At 43.5% G+C, this 19,120-nt stretch overlaps 1 protein-coding gene and 1 long non-coding RNA gene across 8 annotated transcripts in view; one reads left to right on the forward strand and one right to left on the reverse strand.

The window, feature by feature from the left end:
• The window catches only part of LOC109919806 (centriolar coiled-coil protein of 110 kDa), a 59,392-nt gene extending 59,254 nt beyond the window's left edge, over nucleotides 1–138 (reverse strand). For 2 of the 7 annotated variants that reach the window (XM_048609611.1, XM_048609613.1), the window contains exon 1: nucleotides 4–92. The gene's annotated coding sequence lies outside the window, so the exon portion shown is untranslated. Of the gene's footprint in view, nucleotides 1–3 lie in introns of all 7 variants that reach the window. The other 5 variants (XM_048609612.1, XM_048609603.1, XM_048609609.1 and 2 more) reach the window with 4 other exon arrangements.
• A 15-nt stretch (nucleotides 139–153) lies between these two features.
• Nucleotides 154–17,498, forward strand: LOC125485674. Its single transcript, XR_007264393.1, has 3 exons — nucleotides 154–175; nucleotides 14,469–14,871; nucleotides 17,471–17,498. It is a non-coding gene; the product is annotated as an uncharacterized LOC125485674 (long non-coding RNA).
• Nucleotides 17,499–19,120: the final 1,622 nt, after the last annotated feature.

A 19,120-nucleotide genomic window follows, 5' to 3' on the forward strand; every position in this document is an offset into this window, starting at 1 on the left:
CCTCTCACTAACAGCGGCCGGGGGAGGCGGCCCCGGGCGGACTGCGCCCACCTCTCACTGCTCCCGCCATCCAAACCGCCCCGTCACCTGGCAACGGGAGTCTGCGCTCATTGGCTCGAGCTGCCTCCTGACGTCACGTCCGGCTTTGCTGCGGCCGGGGAAGGAGCAACAGTGGGTGAGTATCAGGCCGGAAGAGCCACTAATACTGCCAGAAACAATGATAAATACTTTTTAAAAATTGTTTCATGGAATGTGGACATCGCTGACTGAACCAGCATTTGTTGCCCGGAGTGCAGTTAAGAGTCAGTTAAGACTGAGATAGATTGAGTACATTTAAGACTGAGGTAGATAGGTTCTTGATTATCAAGGGGATCAAGGGTTACAGGGAGAAAGCGGGAGAATGGGGTTGAGGAACTTCCCAGCCATGATTGAATGGTGGAGCAGAGTCGATGGGCCGAATGGCCTAATTTCTGCTCTTATGGTCAACCACATTGCTGTGGGTCTGGAGTCAAATGTCGGCCAGACCAGGTAAGGATGGAGGATTTCCTTCCCTGAAGGACAGGAGTGAACCACGTTGGTTTTTCTCATGGTCATCATTAGACTCTTATTTCCAGATTATGGTTGAATTCAAATTCCACTATCTGCCATGGTAGGATTTGAATTCAGGTCCCTAGAACATTAACTGCGTCTTTGGACTAATAATGTAGTGCTAGTACCATTAGGCTGTTGCCTACACCCAGAAATCACTCAGTCACTCTTTCAGACAGCCAGTATAATTTCAATACAATCACAATCGTCATAAAATGTCAGCTATTACATTATCTTTTTCAGAAATTTAAGCTGTTTTTACATTGAATGGTTGAATCAATAAGATCCATTCGAAAACCTTGCATTTTGAATCTTAAATGTCTCTATGAAAGTCATCAGATTATGGTTAGTGTGTTTTCATGCTTCTTTGCAACTGGGACACAGCCTTCAAAATGTTGAATAGCCAGAAATAATCCCAAAGTCTCCTTTCCCATGACTGAATGTTTTTCATGTTGTGGGTTTAACTCTTAAAAAAGGACCCCACTGACTTCTGTAATTCTGATTCATCATTTTGCAATAAGACTGCACTTACCCCTAATTCAGAAGCATCAATTGCCATTTTTAAAGGTTTTTGAAAGGTCAGGGACTACCAACAGGCTAATTTATTAGGATTTCCTTCACCACCTCATAAGTTACTTAGCATTTTGCTGACCATACCACCGTTGCCTGTTTTCCTAACAGATCAAGTTATTGTTCTGAGGTTAGATGTAAATTTTGGATAAAACCCATAGATTTCCAATAAAACCTACACAATCCTAAAAATCTTTTGATTTCCTAGTTAGTTTTAGGAATGAGGAATTTGATCAGAGTCTTCACTTTAACTGTTCTTAATAACACTTGCTCCTCCCATATGATATATCGGAGGCAAGTAACCCTCAGTCTTGCAAATTCACTTTTGTTGAGATTTATTATTCAGCCAGCTAACTGTAGTTGCTCCAGCAAATTGTCAAGTTGTTTTACATGGTAAAAGACACAGTTTAGCACTTTAACTGCAACATTATTCACACACCTTTGGAACGTAGCTGGGCATTGGAAAACCCAAATGGCATCACTCGACATTGGTATAATCCATTTGGTGTAACAAAAGCTGATATCTCTTCAGCTCTTGAGGTTAATGTTACTTGCCAGTACCTCTTCGATAGAATTATCTTAGAAAATTATCTTAGTTATTGCATTTACTTTTCTGTAATCTGTGCAGAATTATGTTGTCCCATCTGGTATAGTATTTCCATCTGGGTTCAATCGGTTTTCCAGCCAGTATTGAATCTCTGTTTCCACCTGAGCTTATTTTTCTGGACTTAACCAATAAGGATGTTGTTTTACCGATATTCCAATTCCCCTACATCATGCCTGGCAAGCATAGTACATCAAGATGTATTTCTGTAGATTTCCTTAAATTTCTCAAGTAACCATACCCGACCTTCCCATTGCCTTTCCTTTGAGTATGGACGTATGCTCTATAACTGTACCAGTATTTTAGTATTGGCAGGGGGATGGGAACCAGAGCTACGGATCAGAGGATGGGGTAGCTGGTGTACAGGTAGATACAGCATGCAGAGAGTCTGTGACGAAGGACACAGTTGATAGGGCAAAGTTGCAGTCAGTGCGAGGGGTTGAAGTGTGCCTATTTTAATGCAAGAAGTGTCAGGAATGGGTGTGACAAACTTAGAGCGTGGATCAGTACTTGGAGCTACGATGTTGTGGCCATGAGGGAGACTTGGATAACACAGGGGCAGGAATGGTTGTTGGATGTTCCGGGGTTTAGATGTTTCAAAAGAAATAGGGAGGGAGGTAAAAGAGGTGGGGGAGTGGCATTGCTAATCAGGGATGGTATCACAGCTGCAGAAAGGGAGGATGTGGAGGGTTTGTCCACTGAGTCAGTATGGGTGGAAGTCAGAAACAGAAAAGAAGCAGTCATTTCATTGGGAGTTTTCTATAGTCCCCCCAATGTCAACAGAGACATTAAGGAACAGATTGGGAGACAGATTGTGGAAAGGTGCAGAAGTAATAGGGTTGTTGACATGGGTGACTTCAACTTCCCAAATATCGACTGAAACCTCCTAAGCGCAAATAGTTTGGATGGAGCAGATTTTGTCAGGTGTGTCCAGGAAGGGTTTCTGACTCAATATATAGTTAGGGCGACGAGAGGGGAGGCCATATTGGATTTGGTGTTTGGCAACGAACTAGGCCAGGTGTCAGATCTCTTGGTGGGAGGGCATTTCAGTGACAGTGATCACAACTCCCTGACCTTTACTATAGTCATGGAGAGGGATAGGAGCAGATGGTATGGGAAAGTATTTAATTGGGGGAGGGGGAATTACAATGCAACAGCGAGAACTGCTGAGCATAAATTGGGAACAAATGTTCTCAGGGAAATGCACGACAGAAATGTGGAGGTTGTTTAGGGAGCACATGCTACGAGTGCTGGAGAGGTTTGTCCCACTGAGGCAAGGAAGGGATGATAAGGTGAAGGAACCTTGGATGACAAGACATGCGGAACGTCTAGTCACAAGGAAGAAGGAAGCTTACTTAAGGTTGAGGAAGCAAGGATCGGACAGGGCTCTAGGAGGCTACAGGTAGCCAGGAAGGAACTGAAGAATGGACTTAGGAGAGCGAGAAGAGGGTATGAAAAAGCCTTGGCGGGTAGGATTAAGGAAAACCCCAAAGCATTCTATACTTAGGTGAGGAACAAGAGGATGGCCAGAGTGAAGGTAGGTCCAATCAGGGATATTGGAGGGAACATGTGCGTGGAGTCAGGGACCATAAGACCATAAGACATAGGAGCAGAAACTAGGCCATTCAGCCCATCGACTCTGCTCCACCATTCAATCATGGCTGATAAGTTCCTCAACCCCATTCTCCTGCTTTCTCCCCATAACCCTTGATCCCCTTGATAATCAAGAACCTATCTGTCTCAGTCTTAAATGTACTCAATGACCTGGCCTCCACAGCCTTCTGTGGCAGTGAATTCCATAGATTCACCACTGTCTGGCTGAAGAAGTTTCTCCTTATCTCTGTTCTAAAAGATCTTCCCTTTGCTCTTAGGCTGTGCCCGTGGGTCCTAGACTCTCCTACCAATGAAAGCATCTTCCCAACATCCAGTCTGTCCAGGCCATTCAGTATTCTGTAAGTTTCAATTAGATCCCCCCTCATCCTTCTAAACTCCAATGAGTATAGTCCCAAAGTCCTCAAACGTTCCTCATATGTTAAGCTTTCCATTCCTGGGACCATTCTTGTGAACCTCCTCTGACCCACTCCAGGGCCAGTACATCCTTCCTGAGATATGGGGCCCAAAACTGCACACAGTACTCCAAATGTGGCCTGACCAGAGCCTTACAAAGCCTCAGTAGTAATCCCTGCTTTTATATTCAAGTCCTTTCAAAATAAATGCCAACACTGCATTTGCCTTCCTGACTGCTGACTCAACCTGCAAGTTTACCTTGAGAGAATCCTGGACTAGAACTCCCTTTGCACTTCAGACTTCTGAATTTTCTCCCCATTTAGAAAATAGTCTATGCTTTTATTCTTCTTACCAAAGTGCATGATCTCTCACTTTCCCACGTTGTACTCCATCTGCCACTTCTTTGCCCACTCTCCTAACCTGTTCAAATCCTTTTGAAGCCTTGCCACCTCCTCAGTACTACCTGTCCCTCCACCTATCTTTGTATCGCCTGCAAACTCAGCCAGAATGCCCACAGTTCCTTCATTGACATCATTAATGTAAAAAGTGAAAAGTTGTGGTTCCAACACTGACCCTTGTGGAACACTACTTGTCACCGGCTGCCATCCTGAGAAAGACCCTTTTATCCCCACTCTCTGCTTTCTGCCAGACAGCCAATCTTCTATCCATTCTAGCACCTTGCCTCTAACACCATGGGCCCTTATCTTACTCAGCAGCCTCCTGTGTGGCACCTTATTAAAGGCCTTCTTGAAGACCAGGTAGATAACATCCATTGGCTCTCCTGGGTCTACCCTGCTCGTTACTTCCTCAAAGAATTCTAACAGATTTGTCAGGAGGCATGACCTTCCCTTGATGAAACCATGCTGACTTCGCCCTATTTTACCATACATTTCCAAATATTCAGAAATCTCATCCTTTACCCACGACTGAGGTTAGGCTAATTGGCCTGTAATTTTCCATCTTTTGCCTTACTCCCTTTTTAAACAGTGGTGTCACATTAGCAATTTTCCAGTCCTCTGGGACCCTCCCTGACTCTAGCGATTCCTGAAAGATCACCACTAACGCTTCCATTATCTCCTCAGCTACCTCCTTTAGAACGCTGGCATGTCGTCCATCTGGTCCAGGTGATTTGTCCACCTTCAGGCCAATCACTTTTACTAGCACCTTTTCCTTGGTGATGGTCACCATACTCAGCTCTGCCCCCTGACTCTCTTGAATGTTTGGGATTTTACTCGTGTCTTCCACTGTGAAGACTGATGCAAAGTAATTATTCAGTTCCTCAGCCATTTCTTTGTTCCCCACTACTATCTATCTACCATCATTTTCCAGTGGTCCAATATTCACATTTGCTTCTCTTTTGCCCTTTATATACCTAAAGAAACTCTTACAGTCTTCATTTATATTACTAGCTAGCTAATCCTCATATTTAATCTTCTCCCTCCTTATTTCTTTTTTTGTTGCCCTCTGTTGGTCTTTGTAAGCTTCCCAGTCCTCTGGTTTCCCACTGCCCTTCGCCACATTATATGCTTTCTCTTTTGCTTTTAGGCTATCCCTGACTTCCTTAGTCAGCCATGGTTGCCTCATCCTCCCTGTACCATGCTTCTTTTTCCTCGGGATGAATTTTTGCTGCGTCTCCTGAATTACTCCCAGAAACTCCTGCCATTGCAGTTCCACTGTCTTTCCTGCTAGGCTCTTCTTCTAGTCAATTCTGCCCAGCTCCTCCCTCATACCGCTGTAATTGCCTTTATTCAGCTGTAATACCGTTACCTCTGATTCTATCTTCTCCCTCTCAAATTGCAGAGTAAATTCTGTCATCTTATGATCACTGCCTCCTAAGGGTTCCTTTACCTTAAGCTCCCTTATCAAGTCTGCCTTATTGCACAACACTAAATCCAGTGTTTCTTGTTCCCTTGTGGGCTCCACCACGAGCTGCTCCAAAAAGCCATCTTGCAGACATTCCACAAATTCATTTTCTTGCAATCCACTACCAACATGATTTTCCCAGTCCACCTGCATATCGAAATCCCCCATGATCACTGTGACTTTGCCTTCTTACACATCTTTTCTATCTCCTGATGTATCTTGCGCCCCAGCTCCTGACTACTGTTTGGAGGCCTGTTCACAACTCTAACTATGGTTTTTTCACCTTTGCGGTTCATCAATTCTACCCACACAGATTCTACACCATCTGACCCTACTTCGTTTCTTCCTATTGATTTAATTTCATTTCTCACTCATAAGGCAACCCCACCCCCTCGGCCCACCTGGCTATCTTTTCAATGGGATGTATATCCTTGGATATTCAGTTCCCAATCCTGATCCCCTCGCAGCCACGTCTCCATGATGCCTACCACGTCATACCTGCCAGTTTCAATCTGCACCACAAGCTCATTTACCTTATTCCTTATACTGTGTGCATTTAGATATAACACCTTCAGTCCTGTATTAACCCTCCCTCTTCTCATTTTCATTTTTTTTCCAGTGTTTGATTGCTAGCCTTTTCCAAACACTCTGACCTATTTGTGTCTGTGCTGGAGATGTTAATAACCTCTCCTGAATTCTCTTTCCCTGTCATTTCTTTCATATTGTTCCATTTAGTTGAATCCACCACGACAGATGTTAACCTGCTGCTTTGTTTCCCACTGGGGCAAGTTTCACCATTCCCTTCCCCCCCACTTTCTAGTTTAAAGTCCTGTTGACCGGCCTATTTACCCTTTTCGCTAGAAAGTTGGTCCCAACTCGATTCAGGTGGAGACCGTCTCAGTGGTACAGATCCCTCCTGATAATGCCAGTGCCCCATGAAAAGGAACCCCTCTTTCCCGCACCACTCTTTTAGCCATGTGTTTACTTTGCTTATTCTCATGTCCCTATGCCAATTAGGACTTGGCTGAGGGAGTAGTCCGGAGCTTATAGCCCTTGAGGACCTGTTCTTTAATTTGGTTCCTAGCTCCTGATAATCTCTGAACAGGTCCTCTTTCCTTGTCTTGCCTATGTTGTTTGTTCCGGCGTGGACCACAACAACTGGATCCTCCCCCTCCCGCTCCAATATCTTTACCAGCCGGTCAGAGATATCCCTTACCCTGGCACCAGGCAGGCAACACACCATGCGGGACTCGCGATCCTGCTTACATAGAATACTATCTATTCCCCTAATTATAGAATCCCCTACAACTACCACTTGTCTTTTTGCTCCCCCCTCTTGAATGGCCTCCCGTACCACGGTGCAGTGGCCAGTTGGCTCATCTTCCCTGCAGCCTTTTTCCTCATCCACACAGGGAGCAAATACCTCGTACCTGTTGGACAAGGTCAAGAGCTGAGGCTCCTCAGTTCCTGACTGCAGGATCCCTCTACCTGCCTCGCTTACAGTCACACCCTGCTGTCCCTGGCCACTGACCAAATTTGAAGTGCTTAATCTACCAGGTGTGACTGCCTCCTGAAACAAATCGGCCAGGTACTTCTCCCCCTCCCGGATGTGCTGTAGTGTTGGAAGCTCAGATTCCAGCTCATCAACTCTGAGCCAAAGTTCCTCGAGCCACCAACGCTTGCTGTAGATGTGGTCACTGCAGCACGCAATGGGATCAGCCAGCTCCCACATCATACAGCTACAACACATCACCCGTCCAGCCATTTCTACTTAGTTATTTACTTTATTAATTGATTAGAATGAGTTAATTAAATTTGTTGATAAAGAAAAGAAAGACTTACTTTACCTTACCAACCTTCCACAGTCTTTTATTTTGGTTAGAGGAGGAGGATGGTTGGGAGACACTTCACATGTAGTGTTTTGGGTTTAGCCAATGCCCGAATCTAATAGAGATAGGGTTAGGGTTAGGGTTGCCTGCTGTGTTCATCCAGTTCCACACCTTGTTATCTCAGATTCTCCAGCATCTGCAGTTCCTACTATCTCTGCCCGAATATAATAGTTCACTTCCCAGCTCGCGCTCTCACCACTCCCGCTACTCGAATCAAGTAGGCCGCTGACTCACGAGTTAAGTTTTTATAGGAAAAAGCTTACCTTCCTGGCTTCCCCCGGCTCACACCCTCACCACTCCTGCCGCTCGATTCAAGGGGAGGTAGGGGAGGTCCTTAATGAATACTTTGTTTCAGTATTCACCAGTGAGAGGGACCTTGACGTTTGTGAGGACAGCATGAAACAGACTGATATGCTTGAACAGGTTGATGTTCAGAAGGAGGATGTGCCAGAAATTTTGAAAAACATGATGTGTTGAAAAACATGCATATGGTGTGTTAGCTTTCATTAATAGAGGGATTGAGTTCAAGAGCCGTAAAGTTATGCTCCAGCTTTACAAAAGCCTGGTTCAGCCACATCTGGAATATTGTGTCCAGTTCTGGTCGCCTCATTACAGGAAAGATGAGGAAGTGTTGGAAAAGGTGCAGAGGAGATTTACCAGGAGGTTGCCTGGAATGGAGGGAAGGTCTTACGAGGAAAGGTTGAGAGAGCTAGGGCTTTTCTCTTTAGAATGACGAAGGATGAGAGGTGACTTGATAGAGGTGTACAAAATAATCAGAGATACAGATAGAGTAGGCAGCCAGAGACATTTTCCTCGGGTGGAGGTAGCTATTACGAGGGGGCATAGTTTTAAAGTGAGTGGAGGTAGATATAGGGGAGACGTCAGAGGTAGGTTCTTTACTCAGAGAGTGGTCGGGGCGTGGAATGCATTGCCAGAGAGGGTTGTGGAGTCGGCCTCATTGGGGCATTTAAGTGGCTATTAGATAGGCATTTGGATGATAGTATAAGGTAGGGGTGGAGGTTAGATAGACCTTAGGTTTAGGGTAAAAGTTCGGCACAACATTGTGGGCTGAAGGGCCTGTACTGTGCTGTACTGTTCTATGCTGTATGAGGATAGATAAGTCCCCTGGGCCGGACAGTATATACCCAAGGTTGCTATGGGAAGTGAGGGAAGAGATTGCTGCCCCTTTGGCGATGATCTTTGTGTCCTCACTGTCCACTGCAGTAGTACCAGATGATTGAAGGGTGGCAAATGTTATTCCCTTGTTCAAGAAAGGGAATAGGGATAATCCTGGGAATTACAGACCAGTCAATTTTACTTCTGTGGTAGGCAAATTATTGGAGAGGATTCTGAGAGATAGTATTTATGATTATTTGGAAAAGCACAGTTTGATTAGAAATAGTCAGCATGGCTTTGTGAGGGGTAGGTCATGCCACACAAGCCTTATTGAATTCTTTGAGGATGTGACAAAACACATTGATGAAGGTAGAACAGTGGATGTGATGTATATGGATTTTAGCAAGGCATTTGATAAGGTTCCCCATGGTAGGCTCATTCAGAAAGTAAGGAGGCATGGGATTCAGGGAAATTTGACTGTCTGGATACAGAACTGGCTGTCCAACAGAAGACAGAGGGTGGTAGTAGATGGAAAGTATTCAGCCTGGAGCTCGGTGACCAGTGGTGTTCCGCAGGGATCTGTTCTGGGACCTCTGCTCTTTGTGATCTTTATAAATGACTTGGATGAGGAAGTGGAAGGGTGGGTTAGTAAGTTTGCCGATGACACATAGGTTGGTGGAGTTGTGGACAGCATGGAGGGCTGTTGTAGGTTGCAACGGAACAGGATGCAGAGCTGGGTAAAGAAGTGGCAGATGGAATTCAACCTGGATAAGTGTGAAGTGATTCATTTTGGAAGGTCGAATTTGAATGCAGAATACAGGATTAATGGCAGGATTCTTGGCAGTGTGGAGGAACAGAGGGATCTTGGGGTCCACATCCATAGATCCCTGAAACTTGCCACCCAAGTTGACAGGGTTGTAAAGAAGGTGTATGGTGTGTTGGCTTTCATTGGCAGGGGAATTGAGTTTAAGAGCCACGAGGTTATGCTGCAGCTCTATAAAACCATGGTTAGACCACACTAGCAATATTGTGTTCATTTCTGGTCGCCTCATTATAGGAAGTATATGGAAGCTTTAGAGAGGGTGCAGAGGAGATTTACCAGGATACTGCCTGGACTGGAGGGCAGGTCTTACGAAGAAAGGTTGAGGCAGCTTGGCCTTTTCTCAAAGGAGTGAAGAAGGATGAGAGGTGACTTGATAGAGATGTATAATATGATGAGAGGCATAGATAGAGTGGATAGCCAGAGACTTTTTCCCAGGGCAGAAATGACTATTACGAGGGGGCATAATTTTAAGGTGATTAGAGGAAGGTATAGGGGAGATGTCAGAGGTAGGTTCTTTACACAGAGAATGGTGGGTGCGTGGAATGCGCTGCCAGCGGTGGTAATGGAGTCAGATACATTAGGGACATTTAAACGACTCTTGGATAGGCACATGGATGATAGTAAAATGTAGGGTATGCAGGACAGTTTGATCTTCAAGCAAGACAATAGGTTGGCACAACATCGTGGGCCAAAGGGCCTGTAGTGTGCTGCACTGTTCTATGTTCTGTGTTCTTAATCAATTTGTAGAAGGTACACTTTGTGAACTGTCTATCCCTCCTCCTTACTGTCCGTGTCATTCTCCACATCCCCTTGCCATCTGACACACTTACTCTTTCTTCGTCTTTACAGTGATAACACTCTCACATGTTCATGTGACGTAACCAATTCTACTTCCTGTGATCAAGATTCTCTACCAGTTCAGTCACCATACTAACACTCTTAATATGGGACAGTGAATCTCAGTTTCAGACATTCACCTTACAAAGTGTGATGTATGACGTTGTAAAGATTGTCTCTTTGTTTTTTCTGTAGTTTTACTTGAAGATTGAAATGGGAAAATAACTTTGAAAAACCAAGGATTGTTGAGGATTGATTCACTTTATAAAGCAAGTAACCTGACACTCAAATGTTTACAGAGCTACTTGTTCAAGCAGTCGGGAAAGCCCAGTTTGAATGAGTTTGTGTGAATGGAGCTTTGGCTGGCAATAAGTACATGATTGGTCTATGGACTAGTGGAAAAGGTTTTCTGCTGGCTAACAACTATGTGTTTGGCACATAGGTATCTGAACAGCTTGTGGGTGTGAATGTTCTGGCAGCAACCATCAGACCACTGAAGGAAAAAGAATTGCTTTTGTTCTGAAGTATGGGGAGGTGATGGCCTAGTGGTATTATCTCTGGACTGTTAATCTCGAGACCCAGATAATGTTCTGGGGACCTGGGTTCAAATCCTGCCACGGCAGATGGTGGAATTTGAATTCAATAAAAATCTGGAATTACGAATCTAATGATGACTGTGAATCCATTGTCGATTGTCGGAAAAATCCATCTGGTTCACTAATGTCCTTTAGGGAAGGAAACTGCCATCTTTACCTGGTCTGGCCTACATGTGACACCAGACCCACAGCAATGTGTCTGACTCTCAATTGCCCTCTGGGAATGGGCAATAAATGCTGCCTAACCAGCGACACCCTCATCCTGTGAATGAATAAAGGGAAAAAAAAGCATCTGAAGCCTGAAGATTGCCAATTTATTTCCCTTTTCCAGTTGCTGTAAACTGTGACTTTTAATAAGTAAGTCAAAGGCATTTATAACTGGGAATCAGTCACTTTGTGCCTTTTGCAAATGACTATAAGTATCTGGAGAGGAAAGATAAAGAAGCAGCATTCTGATCAGCACAAGAATCATCTCAGCAAACCCTGTGGACAACAACCAGTGAACAATCTTCCCAGTCTTTCTCTCTGCCCGTTGCGCCATGTTTTATTTCCTGTCTGTATGTGTATATGACGGAATTAGGGTTTAACAAGTAAAGTTATACGTCAGCAATTAATGATTATTTAACTGTAGCTAGAATCTATTTGTTTGTAATAAATAGTCATTCTTGTTAAGCACAGAAACCATGCTTTGTGCCAATCTAGGTCTGAAAATCTTTAATTTTGTGATGATTCTGGGAATAGCAGGGCTTAATTCCAGTGCACTGTCACAGTGAGGCACAACAGTGTATGATTAATGTATATTTTCATGCTCTTTATCTTGAAGGTTGGCTTTTGAACTAGTAGTTTGTGGGTTTTACTCAATGTCTATGAAGGCATTGAATAATTAACTTGTCAATATTTCAAGAGCTGAGCTTTATTTTAAAAGACTGGTTTGAGAGAAAGATTTCCCAGAGTTTTACAAATAGACAAAGTAACCATTGAAGAGCATTAGTTTGCAGTTAGAAGTGTCTAGAATTTTCTGTTTTACTTCGAGGAAACACCCATAGCTTGGAAAGCCTTTTGGGTTCAGTTCACACAAGTTGTAATGAAAATGAGATGTATACAACAGTTTCTCCTGCAGAAAGAGATAGTTCAGAACTTTTGGCAAGTAGGTTACTTCATTGTAAAGAGGTTAGTATGAATGTTGCAGATCAGAAGTGTTTGGTAGAACCCTGAATGAGATATTCAAAGCCTTTAGGTCTATGCTCAGCATGTGAATACTCCAAGAAGAGGCTATCAAACTCTCAAGACCAGAAATTGAAAGAAAGATTCAAGTTAAACCACTGAAATTGGTGGTATAGAGGACAGTGAAGAAGGTTATTTTATAATGCAATGGGACCTTGATTAGATGGGCCAATGGCAAAGGAGTGGCAGATGAAGATCTTAATTTAGGTAAACGTGAAGTGTTGCATTTTAGTAAGGCAGATCAGGACAGGACTTATACACTTAATGATACGTTCGTGGGGAGTGTTGCTGAACAAAGGGACCTTGAAATGCAAGTTCATAGTTCCTTGAAGGTGGAATTACAGGTAGACAGAATAGTGAAGGAGGTGTTTGGTATGCTTGCCATTATTGGTCAGTGCATTGATTAAAGGAGTTGGGTGGCCATGTTGCAGCTGTACAGGACAGTGGTTAGGCCCCTTTTGGAATACCGCAACCAATTCTAGTCTTCCTGCTATAGGAAAGATATTGTTAAACTACGAAAAAGATTTACAAAGATGTTGCCGCGGTTAGAGGGTTTGAGCTAAAGTGAGAGGCTGAAAAGGTTGAGGCTATTTTCCCTAGAGCACCGGACGCTGAGGGGAAACCTTTGAGATTTTATCAATCATGAGGAGCATGGATAGTGTGAATAGCCAAGGTCTTTTTCCCATTGTAGGGAGCAGCTTTTTCATGCAAAGGGTGGTAAGTGTATGGAATGAGCTGCCAGGGGAAGTGTGGAGGCTGATACAATTAAAACATATGATAGTAATCTGGATAGGTCCCTGAATAGGAAGGGTTTAGAGGGATATGGGCCAAATGCTGGCAATTGGGACTAGCTTAATTTAGGATATCTGGTCAGCAAGGACAAGTTGGACCGAAGGTTCTGTTTCCGTGCTGCACAGTCTATGACTCTACAACTCTAGATGTGATAGGGAAGTGAACTCTCTCACTGATATTTGAGTAGCATGTTTGTTATGTTCTATCCTAACTTTTGTGTAATAAACTTCTGTTTTATTATTAAAGTAACAATTATGACACACAAATGCCAGGCAATGATCGTCTCAAGTAAGAGACAATCTAACCACCTCCTCTTGAAATTCAATGGCATACTGTCACTGAATCTTCACCATCAACAACCCAACAGTAGGGTTACCCACTGACTAGCAACTGAACTAGGCCAGCCCTAAAGTACAGTGGCTCCAAGAGCAGGATAGAGGCTGGAAATACTGCAACATGTAACTCACCTCTTGACTCCCCAAAGCCTGTCAGCTATCTACGAGACAGAAGTCAGGAGTTTGATGGTTTACTCCCCTTTTGCCTGGATGGGCACAGCTGCAATAATACGCAAGAAGCTCAACATCATCCAGGAAAAAAAAGCCTTCCTTTTTTTCTTAAAAAGAGCATTATAAGCAGAAAATTAATGTTGGAATTTTTTTAATACCACTAAGGCGAGGCAATGATTTGATTTGATTTAATTTATTTATTTTCAATTGTCTTTTGTTACAAAATATAGTGACAAGTGTTGTATGGTGTTGCCATTTTCTGTCCATTTAAAGTTTTTGAAAAGATAGCTCGGGTTGTGGATGAGGTTGCATGCATGCTTGCTGAGCTGGTGGGTTTGGATGCAGATGTTTTGTCACTCTGCTAGGTAACATTGTCAGTGCGCCTCCGGTGAAGTGCCGGTGTTCTGTCCCATTTGTTATTTATATGCCTCAGTTTGCTGGGGTGGTTGGCATCACTTCCGGTTCTGTTTCTCAGTGGTTTGTACACAGGGTCTAATTCCATGTGTTTGTTGATGGAGTTTCGGTTGGAATACCAGGCCTCCAGGAATTCCCTGGCATGTCTCTGTCTGGCTTGTGCGATTATGGATGAGTTGTCCCAATAGAATTTGTGTCCCTCGTTGTCCATGTGTAGTGAGACAAGTAGAACTGGTCGTGTCTCTTGGTAGCTAATTGGTGTTCGTGTGTCCATATTGTCAGTTTTCGTCCAACAACACCCTAAGATAGCTACGGACAAACGTAAAGGATCCCATACCCAAAACCAGCAAAACAGGTGTAATGTATAGAATACCATGCAAGGACTGTGAGAAACACTACATAGGCCAAACCAGAAGAAAACTGACAATATGGATACACAACAACAGAGGCGCACTGACGATGTTACCTAGCAGGGTGATGAAACGTTTGCATCCAAACCCACCGGCTCAGTGAGCATGTCCACAACCTCATTCTCTGGCCGTCTTGAAACACAAAAAAAAACTAAAACTTAGAATATAAAGGCAGAAAAATAAAGAACTAAAGTTCAACTTTACAGTCCTTCCTGTTTTATGTTCAAAGTAAAAGAGTCACCACTCTCTGGCGCCATCTCATCTCCCACCGATGCTGCTGCCACCATGAATCCTTGCCGGATGTCATTAATGCCCCCGGATTCTGCACTGGCTTGAACTCAACACCACTGCTGCTGCCAAGGGTCCTCTCTGGGCCCACCTCGCTGATGCTGCTCATGCCATCAGGTCTCAAACTCACACCCGCTGCCGCCTCCATGAATTTGCGCTGGACACAGACACCACCAACAACCCAAACACACCTCTACTGCAGCGCTGGGTCCACCTTGTCAATGCAGAAGCCACCAGGAACCCAAACTCCAATGCCTCCACCACGAGTCCACACAGGGCTCACTTCACAGCCACCGATGCCATCATGGCTGATGCCTTTACCATGACCGAGCTCTTCACAAAAGGTAATTAAAAAGAAGGAAAAAAAGGAGAAAAAAGAGCAAAGAGGAAAAAAAGAAAAGAAAAGCAGATGTGCCCCGGGCTCAGGAGCACTACTGCAACACCATCTTGCGTCGTAGTTTTGCAGTGAGCTAGTGGTATTATCATTAGACTGTTAATCCTGAAACTCAGTTAATGTTCTGGAGACCTGGTTTTGAATCCTGCCATGGCAGATTCTGGAAGTTGAATACAATAAAAATCTGGAATTGAGAGTCTCATGATAATGATGTTGATTGTTGGGAAAAACCTATCTGGTTCACTAATGTTTCAGGAAGGAAACTGCTATCTTTACCTGGTCTGGCCTACTTATTTTTATTCATTCACAGGACGATGGCATCACTGGCTAGGCAGCATTTATTGCCCATCCCTAATTGCCCAGAGGGCAGTTTAAGAGTCGACCACATTGCTGTGGGTCTGGAGTCACATGTAAACCAGACCAGATAACAATGGCAGTTTCCTTCAGTAAATGATATTAGTAAACAAGATGGGTTATTCCAACAATCAACAGTGGATTCTGGTCATCATTAAACTCTCAATTCCAGAGATTTATTGAATTCAGTCTCCACCATCTGTCAGGGTGGGATTCAAACAAGATCCCCAGGACATTACCTAGGTCCCTGGATTATTAGTCCAGCGATAATACTATGAGGCCATCACCTCCTACATGATGATATGATTGATTCTTAACTTCCCTCTGTGCAATTAGGGATGGGCAATGAATGCTGGCCTGGCCAGCGACACCCACATCGCATGAATGAATGAAGAAAAGGGCAAGGATATTAAATGAACAAATTAAATAAGATACCACAGTGATGGCAGAATGGGTGATGTTGCTACTGCAGCATGTGGTTGCTGCTGAACACCAAGTTGATCCAGAGTAAACACATCTGGAGTAGAAGAATTTAGGTTCGGAGTTGAGGATCTGGAGCCCAAGCTGCAGATATTGTCCCATTTCAGGGAAGGGGAAAGTTACCTTGAAACTTTGTTCCAGATGGCTGTCATATCCCTCAAATTAGATGATTAATGTTAAGTCTCTGATCATTTATTCCACTGTAACTAATGGAGAGCCAGATCAGTGCTGGGCATGATTATTTACATTATATTAATGACTTTTTTTATAACTGTAGTTTTGAATGTGGACTGAAATGGGAAAAGGACTGTTTTAATAACCAAAGATTGTGGCAAGGATTACTGCACTTTTGGAGTTACCTGAACTTCATTGTAAATTCTGTTTTGCCAGTGCCTTGAACAATACTAAGCGGTCTACCTCTTTTATCAATCTGTGTAGCAGTTTAGTACAACTGAGTGGCTCTTTCGGCCATTTCAGAAGGCAGTTAAAAGTTAACCATGATTCTGTGGGTCTGGAGTCACATGTAGGCCAGACCAGGTAAGGATGGAGGATTTTTTTTCCCTAAGGACATTAGTGAACAGGATGCGTTTTAATCAACGGTAGTTCATGGTCACCATGAGATCAAATTTTTATTCCAGATTTATTAATTGAATTCAAACTTCACTAATTGTCAAGGACAGAAAAGAATCCATGTCCCCAGAACATAAAATAAAAGTAAAGTACTGCAGATGCTGGAGTGTGGAAATAAAAACTGGAAGTTTGTCAGCATCTGTGGAGACAGAAACAAAGTTAACATTTCCGGTCAAGCATGACTCTTCTTCAGAACATGAATGATGAAGAATGCCTGAGTTCTGAAGAACATTAATTCTGCTTCTCTCACCTGAGACTTGCTAAATTTCTCCAGCATATTTTGTTCTTAGCTCCAAGAAAATTCACCTGGGGTTCTGGATTACTACTCAGTGACATTACATCTCTACCCCCTCCGCCCTTTAGATTGTTTTGTGACAATGCAAGATTTATTAAGGACAAGAAAACCCAAGCTTCTAATAAGTACCGTGACTTAATGGGTTAGTGCTTGTAAATCAAGCCACACTATTTCCAGAATTCTCACAAATGTGAAAAGATTTATCCAAAGTTCCCAACTTACCTGCCTGAAAAATTTGCCTTAAAGGAAAACATTCACCCTGTTTGTGTACTTAGAAAAAGAGAATTCCTACAGTGTGGAAAGAGGCCATTCAGCCCATTGAGTCAGCACCAACCCTTTGAAGGGCATCCTACCCCATGGCTAATCCACCTAGCCTGTATATCCCACGACACTTAACAGGGCAATTTAGCATTGGCAATCCACCTAACCTGCACATCTGTGGACAATGGGGGGAAACCAGAGCACCCAAAGGAAGCCCACACAGACACAGGGAGGACACGCAAACTCCAAACAGACAGTTGCCCGAGGCTGGAATTGAACCCGGATCTCTGGTGCTATGAGCCACCGTGCTAACCCCAAAAAATAGCAATTTGGAAATATGAATTGCTAAATTATTACTCCACAATTTAAACTCTATTCCTTTTTAAATACCCCCTTCACAAACAGACATGCATACAAAGGCAGTTAAGACATGGATATTCAGGTTGGGAAAATATCAGGGAGACCCAGTTCATCAGCAGCATACTGGATCAGAGCATTTGATGAACTGCTTCCTTTTTCTTTTTTTCAGTTCTTTTTAAGTTCTTTGGTGTTTGCACAAAATTGTTTGCGCACCAAAGCTCTTTCATTCACTGATTGAGAATTCATCTCTAATGGGATTTGAAGACAGCTAGCTTTTACTGGATAACACAGTGTGGAACTGGAAGAACACAGCAGGCCAGGCAGCATCAGAGGAGCAGGAAAGCTGACATTTCGGATCGGGACCCTTCTTCAGAAAGGTTCTTCATTTAACTTTAATTTGGTGTCATTTTTGGCACAACATCATGGCCGAAGGGCCCGTTGCTGAGCTGTACAGTTCTATGATCTACAGAAAAGGCCCTTCAGCCCATCGAGTCTGCACCAAACTAATTCCACTTTCCAATACTTGCCCTGTAGCCTTGAATATTTTGACATTTCATGCTCATCTTCAGGCTGTGAGGTTTCCTGCCTCTACTACTGTCCCAGGCAGTACATTCCAGGTTCCTATCACCCTCTCAATCAAAAAAAAGTATTTTCTCAAATGCTTTCTAAACCTCCAGATGTTCAATTTAAAATTATTCATTATTGAGCCTTCAACTATGGGGAGCTGCTGCTCTCTGTCCACACTAAACGTGCCCTTCATAATCTTATACATCTCTGTCAGGCTCCCCTTAGCCTTCTCTACTCTAAAGAAAATAGCCTGAGCCTATCCAACCTATCTTCATTGCAAAAATGCTCCATTCCAAATAACATCCTGGTAAATTTCCTCTGCAGCCCCTCTAGTGCAATCACATCCATCCGATAGTGTGGTGACCAGAATTGCACACTGTACTCCACTCAAAGTTTTGTATAGCTCCATCAAAATCTTTTGCTCTTATAACCTGAGCCACAACTGATAACGGGCAGGTATCCCATGTTCCTTCTTTAGAACATAAGACATAGGAGCAGAAATTAGGCCAACTACCCTGTTAACCTGTTCTACTGTCTTTAGGGATCTGTGGACAAGCACCATTGTAAGCCTAAATGTCCCTTCTCCCAACCTACCTCTCCCCCACCCCACTAATTTAAAGCCGTAGTGATTTAATTCACTAGCAAGCCGATCCCAGCATGGTTCAAGTCAAAAACTGAGTTCTGAGGAAGGGTCACCGGACCCGAAATGTTAACTCTGTTTTCTCCTTCACAGATGCTGCCAGACCTGCTGAGCTTTTCCAGCAACTTTGTTTTTGTTCCTGATTTACAGCATCCGCAGTTCTTTCAGTTTTTATGGTTCAAGTCATGCCCATCCCATCAGAACAGTTCCCTTCTATCTGTTACTGGTGCCAGGGTCCCACAAACTGAAACCCATTCCACATAGACCAATCTTTGATCTGTGCATGATGACAAACCAACATATCCAAAGATGTACAGATTAGCTGGATTGGCCTGGCTAAATTGTCCCATATTGTGCAGGGGCGTGCAGTTTAACTGGATTAGCCAAGGGAAATGCAGGGTTGCAGGAATAGGGTGCAGGGTGGGATGCTCTTCGGAGGGCTGTTGTGAACTCAATTGGCTAAATGCCTGCTTCCACACTGGAAGGATTCTATACTGCTCCTATATCCATGGAATTCATGAATCATCCTTGTGAAGCACCAATGATGGGTGAGATTGTGAATTTACTTTAAGTCGATTATTAAAATATTGTAATGTTTTACTGTGTCAATAA

The sequence above is a fragment of the Rhincodon typus genome, chromosome 21, assembly GCF_021869965.1.
Source record: "Rhincodon typus isolate 14 chromosome 21, sRhiTyp1.1, whole genome shotgun sequence".
In the NCBI taxonomy this organism is placed as follows: domain Eukaryota; kingdom Metazoa; phylum Chordata; class Chondrichthyes; order Orectolobiformes; family Rhincodontidae; genus Rhincodon; species Rhincodon typus.